The 13233-nt window shown below is 44.8% G+C and overlaps 1 protein-coding gene across 9 annotated transcripts in view; it reads left to right on the forward strand.

Moving 5' to 3' along the window:
• Positions 1–13233, forward strand: part of anks1b (ankyrin repeat and sterile alpha motif domain containing 1B) — a 647894-nt gene that overhangs the window by 579221 nt on the left and 55440 nt on the right. The window lies entirely within an intron of this gene.

The raw sequence follows: 13233 nt of genomic DNA on the forward strand, positions 1-13233 counted from the left end.
CAAGTCATTGGTGCTTCTGTTATCTCATCTTCAGGATTGAAATTTTTCTTTTGATATTTTTTACGAGAATTATCTGATATTATGAGAGGCCGTTCTGTGGTTAATTGTTAGAAAATGTAAGTTTCCAGATAATGTGTTTCTAATTTAAAATTTATAATTTGTTAATTAATTGTGATTGTGTTGTAACATTTAAAAAGTCTTCAAGAGAATAGCTGCTGGACTTTGTGTGCATCTTGTGCTGTGTTGAAAGATCAGGGCTGTGGGTTAAAAGCCTGCCCAATGTTGAGGAGAAACCCCTTCAGCCTGGAAACTTTTGTACTGAATGCAAGTATAACATTTAGACTCATCAGGTTGGAAAAGTCAAAAGCAGTCAGAATGGTTGGTGATGTGGCTTAACGTTTTGTTAGATTAAAATCTTTGTGTGGCATTGGCTGACCCAAATGCCCAATGATGTAATGAAAGACTCCAGAATAGAGTGCTCACCATTAGAATTCCTTGTCTCTGCCTGGTGCCATGTCAGGGCATACATATATTGGCATAAACCGTGGTTGCCTTCAGCTGATAGTTTCACTCATCCTGATGTGCAGCCATTGTGAGGGAGGAACTTATGCCCTGCTGTTAACTGTATCGATGTGGCTGTAAAAGAGGAGAGCTACGATTGCCAAGATAAGAAGATTCAAAGATCTGCCGCATGGCAGAGCATGCAGTGGATGGTTCGCTAACCAACTGACCTATTGCTGCCCTCATTCTTGAGAGTTTCAAGGAGATGCCATACAATAAATTCCATGTGTCAAGTGGAAAAGCTACTGGAACATTTACTAGAAATAGAAGAGCCACTCGTGAGAGTTTGGACCATGACACTGTTGAGAATTTTTTTCTGAATGGATGTTGGAAGGGAGAGATTTGTTTTACTTGAGTTCCTCTATCTCACTTGATGGAGTCAGGGCTGAGTGTTGCGTTCAGCAGCTTGATATCTCTGGCCACAGGCTGAGTGTAGTGAGAGCATCTGTCATCGTCCGCTGCATCCTCTGCCACCCAGCAGATCTTTGATGCTACTTACTTTGGCATTTGGAGCTCTCCTCCTTTACAGCCACATTGATGCAGTCAACCAGCAGACTGCAGGTTTATAAGCCGCTCCTCCTTCACAAAGACTGCAGGTCCGGATGGGGAGGAGACAACCAGCAGAAGGTAGCTACAATTTCAATCCAGATTTGATCCCGTTAAAACGGTGGCAGCTTTTGAATTACCAGATGATGTTGAGTAACTTAACGAAAAGGAGTTACGTGTCATTAGAGGCCACATACTGTTATTGAGTCATACAACATGGAAACAGGCCCTTCGGCCCAATTAGACCATGATGACCAAAATGCACCATCAGTCCCATTTGCGCACATTTGGCCCATATCCCTTGAAACCTTTCTTATCCATCTACCTATCAAATGTCTTATAAATGTTGTTATTGTACATGCCACAACTACTTATTTTGGCACCTTGTTCCATATACCTACCACACTTAGAATATAAAAGTTTCCTATGAAATATTTCCCCTCACAACTTAAATCTATATTCTTTAGTTCTTGATTCCCCTACCCTAAGAAACAACTCTGTACATTCACCCTATCTATTCGCCTCATGATTTTATACACCTCTGTAAGATCACTCCCAAACTAATTTTGAAGATGGGCCTCAACCCGAAACGGCATTTGTCCATTCCCTCCACAGATGCTGCCTGACCCACTGAGTTACTCCAGCACTTTGTGTTTTGTGCAAGATTCCAGAATCTGCAGATCCTTGTGACTCTTTTCTATTCCTCAGTTCCCTGACTGATGAAGGCCAGCATGTCAAAAGCCGCCTTCATCTTCAGAGTCCTACCATTCACTGTGATGGTCATGACTTCCCAAATTGCACCACTTCACATTTTTTCACAATTATTTCCACGAGTCATTCTTCGGCACCTTGCCCAGTGGATCAAGATCCAGCTGTAATTTTACACATGCTGGCAGTGGTAACAACAACTGCAACCCAACTTCTGTATTTGTGAGCTATGACCTCAAGCTATGACCTGAGGTCCTCAAACCACAGTATGCAAAACCCCTGGGGGTAATGTGTCTCTGCAGGAAGGTGGAAGGAGCTGCATTATGATAGATTTGAAAGCTGAGGATATTCACTGATGTGAAGATCTCTATGGAGAAAAGCTGGTGGGTGAACTGGGAAAGAGCTCTTAGACCATAGTCCAGAACTTATTGCCACTGCTGTTTTACCAGGATAGAACAGATGTTATAAACTGCTGCTGGCTTTTCTAGAATTTAAGATTTTGTCCTTGGCTCTATGTTTGTCATCAGGTTTCAGATGAACAACTTCATGGAGAAAGTAATGCAATGAGTCTAGTTAGTGGGGATGAAAATCAGGTATCCATCATGTCTAAAAGTCACTCCAGATTGCAATAATATTATGAGTGACTCTAAACTGCCATCTGTCTCGGCAATTTCACACTACAGCAAATTACCTGACATCAACGGCCATGTGAGACAAGTCAAAGGCATACCTAGCTCATTTTAACCTTTACAGTTCTCACTACAAAAAGGGGACATGTCAGAGATGGGAGATGCGAATATGATCAGTACCTCTAGTCCCTCTCACATAACATAACATAACAACACTTTATTGTCACTCGGCACAACACCGAGCGAAATTTCAGCAGTCACACAAAATACAGCAAAAAGAAAAGAACACAGGACACCCGACCCCAACACAAACATCCATCACAGTGACTCCAAACACCCCCTCACTGTGATGGAGGCAACAAAACTTCCCCTCTCTTCCCCCCGCACCCACGGACAGGCAGCTCGACCCCTACCGAGGCAAACGACACGCACAGCCCCCGCAAGGGGATGGAAGGCCCCCCGGCCGAGCCGCCCCGGGCACCGAAACGTCCCGCGGCCACACCGGGCGATGTTAAGTCCAACGGCCGAGCCGCACCGGGCACTGAAACGTCCCGCGGCCGAACAGCGCTGACGATGTTAAGTCCAGCGGCCAAGCTGCACCGGGCACTGAAACGTCCCGCGGCCACACCGGGCGATGTTAAGTCCAGCGGCCAAGCCGCACCGGGCATTGAAACGTCCCGCGGCCGAGCCGCACCGGGCACTGAAACGTCCCGCGGCCACACCGGGCGATGTTAAGTCCAGCGGCCAAGCCGCACCGGGCACTGAAACGTCCCGCGGCCGAGCCGCACCGGGCACTGAAACGTCCCGCGGCCGCACCGGGCGATGTTAAGTCCAGCGGCCGAGCCGCACCGGGCACTGAAACGTCCCGCGGCCGAGCTGCGCCGGCAATGTTAAGGCCCGCAGCCGAGCCGCACCGGGCACTGAAACGTCCCGCAGCCGAGCTGCGCCGGCAATGTTAAGGCCCGCAGCCGAGCCGCACCGGGCACTGAAACGTCCCGCAGCCGAGCTGCGCCGGCAATGTTAAGGCCCGCAGCCGAGCCGCGCCCCGGGGAAGAGACCTAATAAAATAAAGGTTTCCCCCCGCCCCACCCCCCCACCCCACCCCACACCCCCACCACACACCCCCACCACACATACACAGCCAAAAACAGAAACAAAAACCATCCCAACACCGACACAAGGTATCTCCTATCCCAGCAGTAGTGACACAGAATATGGAGGGATCAGCCTTAACATTGATTCTGGACTCGAGGAAGTCTCAGCTCATCAAGTCAAACATGGGTAAGCAAACATTCTGCAGATTCCCATCCAACTCTTCTCCCAGTAGAGATTCACTGAGGATAGCATTCACACAGATTACATCTTCAGTTTGATACAATTTCCGATTCATGAATAATGTATCTTGTCAATCAGGAGCAGTGGTAGGAGAAAATCCTGCCCTACTTCAGCAAACCAATCTACTTGTCAGAGATGCACCTGGGAATGACAGCACTAGTAGGAGTTACTAGAATTCAATATCTATGGAGAAGTTTTTTGCCTTCGCACAGTTGGGACATCCTCCATAATGCTTTATGGATCTAGCACCTCAGCAGCTGTGACCACTTGACACCAAAGTAGAATTACTTTCCTTCCAAACGTGTGACCTCAAGTGCCGACGTGTCACTGATTATCTCACTGTGATCAAGCCAGGAGCCCAGACCTGGTCTGATGAGGTGTGTCGACACAAAATGTTGGAGTAACTCAGCGGGACAGGCAGCATCTCTGGAGAGAAGGAATGGGTGATGTTTCGTCAGTCTTCAGTCTGAAGAAGGGTCTCAACCCGAAACGTCACCCATTCCTTCTCTCCAGAGGTGCTGCCTCCTGTCCCGCTAAGTTACTCCAGCATTTTGTGTCTACCTTCGATTTAAACCAGCATTTGCAGTTCCTTCCTGCACACTGATGAGGTGTGTGTTGGCTTAACCATAAGTGGTGCAGACTAAAACTGAGCCCAGGAAGCTGTAACTTGAGGTTCTCAAGCTGCACTATGCATGACCCTGGTATAATAAGGTGTCTCTGGTGTTGAGTGGACAATCGGGGAGATCATCATCTGACATCCAGGCAGGCAATTGGAGATGTTAGGTGGATTGAGTGCATCAGGAGGGCAATGGAGATTTGTTTACATGATCAACAGGTCAGAAGGGCAATCAGTGAGCCTCAGGCAGCTGAACAGTGGGATACGGAGGAATTATTAAAGTGGGTTCAGAAATGCCTAATAGAAATTGTATGAGCTTGAGGCTCAGTTAGTCATGGGCAAGTATGATGTTGTAGGGATCACTGAGACATGGCTACAAGAGGACCAGGGCTGGGAACTGAATATTCAGGGGTACACAACGTATAGAAAAGACAGACAGGTGGGCAGAGGGGGTGGGGTTGCTCTGCTGGTAAGGAATGATATTCATTCCCTTGCAAGGGGTGACATAGAATCAGGAGATGTTGAATCAGTATGGATAGAAATGAGGAATTGTAAGGGTAAAAAGACCCTAATGGGAGTTATCTATAGGCCCCCAAACAGTAGCCTCGACATAGGGTGCAAGTTGAATCAGGAGATAAAATTGGCGTGTCACAAATGTAATGCTACGGTGGTTATGGGAGATTTCAACATGCAGGTAGACTGGGAAAATCAGGTTGGAAATGGACCCCAGGAAAGAGAGTTTGTAGAGTGCCTTCGAGATGGATTCTTAGAACAGCTTGTACTGGAGCCTACCAGGTAGAAGGCAATTCTGGATTTAGTGTTGTGTAATGATCCTGATCTGATAAGGGGACTAGAGGTAAAAGAGCCATTAGGAGGCAGTGATCACAACATGATAAGTTTTACTCTGCAAATGGAAAGGCAGAAGGGAAAATCGGAAGTGTCAGTATTACAGTATAGCAAAGGGGATTACAGAGGCATGAGGCAGGAGCTGGCCAAAATTGACTGGAAGGAGGCCCTAGCAGGGAAGACGGTAGAACAGCAATGGCAGGTATTCCTGGGAATAATGCAGAGGTTGCAGGATCAATTTATCCCAAAGAGGCGGAGAGACTCTAAGGGGAGTAACCTATGGCTGACAAGGGAAGTCAAGGACAGCATAAAAATTAAGGAGAGGAAGTATAACATAGCAAAGAAGAGTGGGAAGACAGAGGATTGGGACTCTTTTAAAGAGCAACAAAGGTTAACTAAAAAGGCAATACGGGGAGAAAAGATGAGGTACGAGGGTAAACTAGCCAATAATATAAAGGAGGATAGCAAAAGTTTTTTTAGGTACGTGAAGAGGAAAAAAATAGTCAAGGCAAATGTGGGTCCCTTGAAGACAGAAGCAGGGGAATTTATTATGGGGAACAAAGAAATGGCAGACGGGTTAAACCGTTACTTTGGATCTGTCTTCACTGAGGAAGATACACACAATCTCCCAAATGTTCACGGGGCCGGAGAACCTAGGGTGATGGAGGAACTGAAGGAAATCCACATTAGGCAGGAAATGGTTTTGGGTAGACTGATGGGACTGAAAGCTGATAAATCCCCAGGGCCTGATGGTCTGCATCCCAGGGTATTAAGGAAGTGGCTCTAGAAATAGTGGAAGCATTGGAGATCATTTTTCAATGTTCTATAGATTCAGGATCAGTTCCTGTGGATTGGAGGATAGCAAATGTTATCCCACTTTTTAAGAAAGGAGGGAGAGAGAAAACGGGTAATTATAGACCAGTTAGTCTGACATCAGTGGTGGGGAAGATGCTGGAGTCAATTATAAAAGACGAAATTGCTGAGCATTTGGATAGCAGTAACAGGATCGTTCCGAGTCAGCATGGATTTACGAAGGGGAAATCATGCTTGACAAATCTACTGGAATTTTTTGAGGATGTAACTAGGAAAATTGACAGTGGAGAGTCAGTGGATGTGGTGTACCTCGACTTTCAGAAAGCCTTCGACAAGGTCCCACATAGGAGATTAGTGGGCAAAATTAGAGCACATGGTATTGGGGGTAGGGTACTGACATGGATAGAAAATTGGTTGACAGACAGAAAGCAAAGAGTGGGGATAAATGGGTCCCTTTCGGAATGGCAGGCAGTGACCAGTGGGGTACCGCAAGGTTCGGTGCTGGGACCCCAGCTATTTACGATATACATTAATGACTTAGATGAAGGGATTAAAAGTACCATTAGCAAATTTGCAGATGATACTAAGCTGGGGGGTAGTGTGAATTGTGAGGAAGATGCAATAAGGCTGCAGGGTGACTTGGACAGGTTGTGTGAGTGGGCGGATACATGGCAGATGCAGTTTAATGTAGATAAGTGTGAGGTTATTCACTTTGGAAGTAAGAATAGAAAGGCAGATTATTATCTGAATGGTGTCAAGTTAGGAAGAGGGGATGTTCAACGAGATCTGGGTGTCCTAGTGCATCAGTCACTGAAAGGAAGCATGCAGGTACAGCAGGCAGTGAAGAAAGCAAATGGAATGTTGGCCTTCGTAACAAGAGGAGTTGAGTATAGGAGCAAAGAGATCCTTCTACAGTTGTACCGGGCCCTGGTGAGACCGCACCTGGAGTACTGTGTGCAGTTTTGGTATCCAAATTTGAGGAAGGATATTCTTGCTATTGAGGGCGTGCAGCGTAGTTTAACTAGGTTAATTCCCGGAATGGCGGGACTGTCGTATGTTGAAAGGCTGGAGCAATTAGGCTTGTATACACTGGAATTTAGAAGGATGAGGGGGGATCTTATTGAAACATATAAGATAATTAGGGGCTGGACACATTAGAGGCAGGAAACATGTTCCCAATGTTGGGGGAGTCCAGAACAAGGGTCCACAGTTTAAGAATAAGGGGTAGGCCATTTAGAACGGAGATGAGGAAGAACTTTTTCAGTCAGAGAGTGGTGAAGGTGTGGAATTCTCTGCCTCAGAAGGCAGTGGAGGCCAGTTCATTGGATGCTTTCAAGAGAGAGCTGGATAGAGCTCTTAAGGATAGCGGAGTGAGGGGGTATGGGGAGAAGGCAGGAACGGGGTACTGATTGAGAGTGATCAGCCATGATCGCATTGAATGGCGGTGCTGGCTCGAAGGGCTGAATGGCCTACTCCTGCACCTATTGTCTATTGTCTATTGTATCTTCCCACCATACACCCTTTCTATGCAAAAATTGAAGATAACTCATCTCCAAAGATAACAACTTTAGATAGTTCCTCTGTCCCTCTCTTCCCCTCCTCCTTCCCAGATCTCCCTCTGTCTTCCTGTCTCCACCTATATCCTTCCTTTGTCCCGCCCCCCTGACATCAGTCTGAAGAAGGGTTTCGACCCGAAACGTCACCCATTCCCTCTCTCCTGAGATGCTACCAGACCTGCTGAGTTACTCCAGCATTTTGTGAATAAATACCTTCGATTTGTACCAGCATCTGCAGTTATTTTCTTATCCAAAGATTTAGGGGTCTGCCCAATTTCTATTGTCCTCGGAGATACTAAAGTTTTGCAGATGCTGAAATTAGGAACAAAGATAAACTGCAGGAAGAACTCAACGGATCAAGCAGCGTCTGTGGAGGCAAAGGGAAGGCTGACGTTTTGGGTCAAGACCCTGCATCTGGACTGCTCCAGATCCCAGCATCTGGAGTCCTCTGTGTCTCCATGCTACGACTCCACTGTGAATTCTCTTCAAGGCATGCCCACTTTGAAGACCTTCTCCTCCGCTCATCGGTAGCTGTTGTGTGAGTTCCTGTCTCACCATTTCTCCCTCTATTTTTTGCTAGTTTTCTGCAGTTGGACGATGCCCTAGCCTAAATCCTTTACAACAGCTATGTGCCCTTCCTCAGAGCTTGTGCTTGCCACCACATCCAGCAGTCCTAATGCAGGGTCTCAATCCAAAATATAGATCATTCCTTTGCCTCCACTGGTGTTGCATTAAGTGCTGAGTTCCTCTGTCAGTTTATCCATTAACCTTATTCAGACACTGTCAGGGAATACACACAAAGTAGATTTCAGTGGTTAAATTCATCATTGATTGCTTGACAGTCCCAACAAGCAATTCATGATCTAGTTGAATGCCTGACCCTGATCTAGGCGAGGTCTTTGTGAATGGTTGATCAGGTCCATCTTGTTATTTTTGCAGATGGACCAGCCATATACGGTGGGAAGAAAAACACAGTTAATGATTCTACGATAGGATGTGGCCTGATTGGCTGAGCATTTTTAATATTATCTGCTTTTACCTTAGTTTTAGAGACGCTGGATTTTTAACAACTTTCAGCCAGGAATTGAGGTTTAGAGGGATATGTGCCAAACGCAGGCAAATGGGATGAGCTTAGATGGGGTATCTTGGTTAGCATAGAAAGGGCCTGTTTCCTAGCTGTATGACTCTGTGATTGTGTTGGATTAGTCTGCATGGGTTACAAGGCAAGCACAGAATATTTCACAGGGATTGTCAGACTTTGGGGATGTGCTGGCTCTGGAAAGGGTCCAGAGGAGGTTTACAAGAATGAACCCCGGAATGAATAGGTTGACATATGATGAGTGTTTGATGGCACTGGGCCTGTACTCACTGGAGTTTAGAAGAATGGGACCTCATTGAAACGTACAGAATAGTGAAAGGCTTGGATAGAATGAATGTGGAGAGGATGTTTCCACGAGTGGGAGAGTCTAGGTCTAGAGGTCTTAACCTCAGAATTAAAGGACGTTCTTTTGGGAAGCAGATGAGCAGGAATTTCTTTAGTCAGAGGTTGATGAATCTGTGGAATTCTTTACCACAGAAGGAAGTGAAGGCAAAGTCAGTGGATATATTTAAGGTAGTACTGGTGTCAGAGGTTCCGGGGAGAAGGCAGGAGAATGGGGTTAGGAGGGAGAGATAGATCAGCCATGATTGAATGGCGTAGACTTGATGGCCGAATTCTGCTCCTATCACTTATGATCTTATGATCTTTGCATTTAAAGTTCAAAAATAAGTATTTGGAATGACATGATATTCAATATTAAATACAAAGAGATCCACTGAGACACACGTGAAACATTCAGTCCCTGTCAGCAAAACAAAGAAAATCAGCCACAAGACCACTCCCTGGGGCATTAGTGTCCCTAATCGGTTGAATTGCATAAAAATACCAAACAAAAAATAAAATAAGGCAGTTTACCAATGCAGATAAGCTATAAAACAGTACGGAAAATGTAAATGTAAGCTCCACTTCCAGACACGATCTGAAAATAGCACAAAGGAACACAAGTAAGATGATGAAAGACACAATTGGAACAGATGCCAGGAAGTCCTTCCACAGAAGCTGATTAACATACTCAAAGTGAACTTTGGGTAGATGTGTAAAGACTCTGGAGTCATTTAAAAGGAGTTTGAATATTGTGACATTAAATCTCGGCTTTCTAAAAAATATACAAAAAAGTTATTGTCTTTATTTATTCGGTTATCTAATGAAAATAAAATTGCTGTAAAGTCTTTATTGGAATAGAAATCTGGACTGACTCTACTTTCTGTAATACTTGTTAATAGGGGAATTATTGGCATGTTTACGAACTATTTCTGAACATCTGCAACTATATTAAAGGCAGATAAATCCCCAGGGCCAGATAGGCTGCATCCCAGAGTGCTTAAGGAAGTAGCCTCAGAAATAGTGGATGCATTAGTGATAATTTTTCAAAACTCTTTAGATCCTGGAGTAGTTCCTGAGGACTGGAGGGTAGCTAATGTAATCCCACTTTTTAAAAAGGGAGGGAGAGAGAAAACGGGGAATTATAGACCAGTTAGCCTAACATCGGTAGTGGGGAAAATGCTAGAGTCAGTTATTAAAAATGTGATAGCATTACATTTGGAAAGTGGTGAAATCATCGGACAAAGTCAGCATGGATTTACCAAAGGCAAATCATGTCTGACGAATCTTATAGAATTTTTCGAGGATGTAACTAGTAGAGTGGATAAGGGAGAACCAGTCGATGTGTTATATCTGGACTTTCAGAAGGCCTTCGACAAGGTCCCACATAGGAGATTGGTGTACAAACTTAAAGCACACGGTATTGAGGGTTCAGTGTTGAGGTGGATAGAAAATTGGTTGGCGGACAGGAAGCAAAGAGTAGGAATAAACGGGTCCTTTTCGGAATGGCAGGCAGTGACTAGTGGGGTACCGCAAGGCTCAGTGCTGGGACCCCAGTTATTTACAGTGTATATTAATGATTTGGACGAGGGAATTGAATGCAACATCTCTAAGTTTGCGGATGACACGAAGCTGGGTGGCAGTGTTAGCTGCGAGGAGGATGCTAGGAGGCTGCAGAGTGACTTGGATAGATTAGGCGAGTGGGCAAATGCATGGCAGATGCAATATAATGTGGATAAATGTGAGGTTATCCACTTTGGCGGCAAGAACAGGAAAGCAGAGTATTACCTGAATGGTGACCGATTGGGAGAAGGGGAGATGCAACGTGACCTGGGTGTCATGGTGCACCAGTCATTGAAAGCAAGCATGCAGGTGCAGCAGGCAGTGAAGAAAGCGAATGGTATGTTGGCATTCATAGCAAGAGGATTTGAGTTTAGGAGCAGGGAGGTTCTGCTGCAGTTGTACAGGGCCTTGGTGAGACCGCACCTGGAGTATTGTGTGCAGTTTTGGTCTCCTAACCTGAGGAAAGACGTTCTTGCCTTAGAGGGAGTACAGAGAAGGTTCACCAGATTGATCCCTGGGATGGCGGGACTTACATATGAGGAAAGACTAGATAGACTGGGCTTGTACTCGCTGGAAATTAGAAGACTGAGGGGGGATCTTATAGAAACATATAAAATTCTTAAGGGGTTGGAGAGGCTAGATGCGGGAAGATTGTTCTCGATGTTGGGGGAGTCCAGAACCAGGGGTCACAGCTTAAGGATAAGGGGGAAGTCTTTTAGGACTGAGATGAGAAAACATTTCTTCACACAGAGAGTGGTGAGTCTGTGGAATTCTCTGCCACAGAAGGTAGTTGAGGCCAGTTCATTGGCTATTTTTAAGAGGGAGTTAGATGTGGCCCTTTTTGCTAAAGGGATCAGGGGGTATGGAGAGAAGGCAGGTACAGGCTACTGAGCTGAATGATCAGCCATGATCATATTGAATGGCGGTGCAGGCTCGAAGGGCCGAATGGCCTACTCCTGCACCTATTTTCTATGTTTCTATGTTTCTATATAATTTTGTGTTATGGTCGGTTTTATTGGAGACAAATCCATTGAGAGAAAAAAGCACCAACTTCATTGGATTGGATCATCTTCAAGGGTTAGTCAGTGAGTAGGTGTAGAACTGTCGAAGAGTCATAGAGTAATGCAGTCAGAAATGGGCCCTTCAATCCACCATGTCCTCTTTTTTATCAGCATTTGATACATAGACCTCTATACCTTGGCAATTCACGTATTTGTCTCAATATTTCTAATGCGTGGCGAGAGTACCTGGCTCCAGTGTCCATGGGGGGTTCCAGGCTTTCATACCTGCAGTTGAATTTAACATCCTGCACCCACCCTGCATGGACTCATCACTGATACCACATCAACTCATTGACCTTGATGCAGTTCATATTTGGCACCTCAGTTGTATGCCAGTCATAGCTACTGCACTAATATTCATTAAAAATTAAAGTGTTGGAGGATGTGAGTTTTATCTGGGGCAAACTATTCCACTTTTTATTTTCATCTGTTGCCAAATGTCTTTGCTGAACAAAGATATTTGGAAAGAGTGAATAGGCCACTTAACAGCACAAAGTGCTGGTGTGCCATCAGGGTTGTCCACAGACCAGGGCCCTTGGGCTGTGCTGACTGGGACCCAATTGCCAATTACAGAACCATTCACTTAACAGAAAGGCAGGAACCCTATGGCAGCAAGGTTGTCGAAAAATGCACAGAAGCAAAGTTGCTCAAATAAGTTACAGCAACATAAGTTATGGGCCACAGTCCTAGGAGTAGTTTTCAGCCCTTGACATTTAATGGCAGATCAAATCAACCTCCTACCCACCACTTAAATAGCACATCCAGCTTTACTGTTCATTGATTTATTCTGCTGCATTTGACAGGGGAACAGTTTGCTCCTTATGTTCTGCGAAGAAAAAAATCAGATAGTGCTGGATAATTTAGCAGTAAAGACAACATTTGTGGCTGAAAGGAACAGTCAATGTTTTGGGACTGTGACCCTTTGCAGCCCCAAAGTGTTGACTATTTTGCTTACCACGGGTGCTGTCTAACCCGCTGAGCTTTTCCAGGATGATTTTCTGATTTTATTTTATTTTTCCAGAATCTGCAGGGTTTTTTCATGCCCAGCATAGAATTTCCTTTCAATTAATAGAGAATAAATAATTGACAATAATTTCTCGTGTTTTGACAATTGAATTAACCTGTACTTCAGAGAGGGCTTTAGATTTAATTGTATATTAATACCAACCAGGAATGTTCCATTTTAGTTAACTGTAGTTAATAATCAAGAGTAAATGGTAAACACTGCTAGTGCTTGTTACTCCAGACTAACCACAAATACTGACCGCTATTTATCCACAGTAAAGGTGAATGAATATACAACACGTTCAGATTATATTAGATGAGCATCTTGCATTAACATGGCACTATCTTATTTGAGCACTTGGTGGTGCAGTTGCCCAAGTAACTGCATCTAATAGGTCATGCAACTGATCAGTTCCGTGATGTGAAATAATGGAGTTAAAAAATGGAATTTCTAATCATTATGAGAGTAAGATACGATCACAAGTGAATTTATTTAGTGTGATTGCATTCAATTTGTATTCAGGTGATTTAAATTAAATTCATACAAGCTCTTCCCAACTGTGAAAAGAAATGT

This window comes from Rhinoraja longicauda, chromosome 23 (genome assembly GCF_053455715.1).
Source record: "Rhinoraja longicauda isolate Sanriku21f chromosome 23, sRhiLon1.1, whole genome shotgun sequence".
Lineage (NCBI taxonomy): Eukaryota > Metazoa > Chordata > Chondrichthyes > Rajiformes > Arhynchobatidae > Rhinoraja > Rhinoraja longicauda.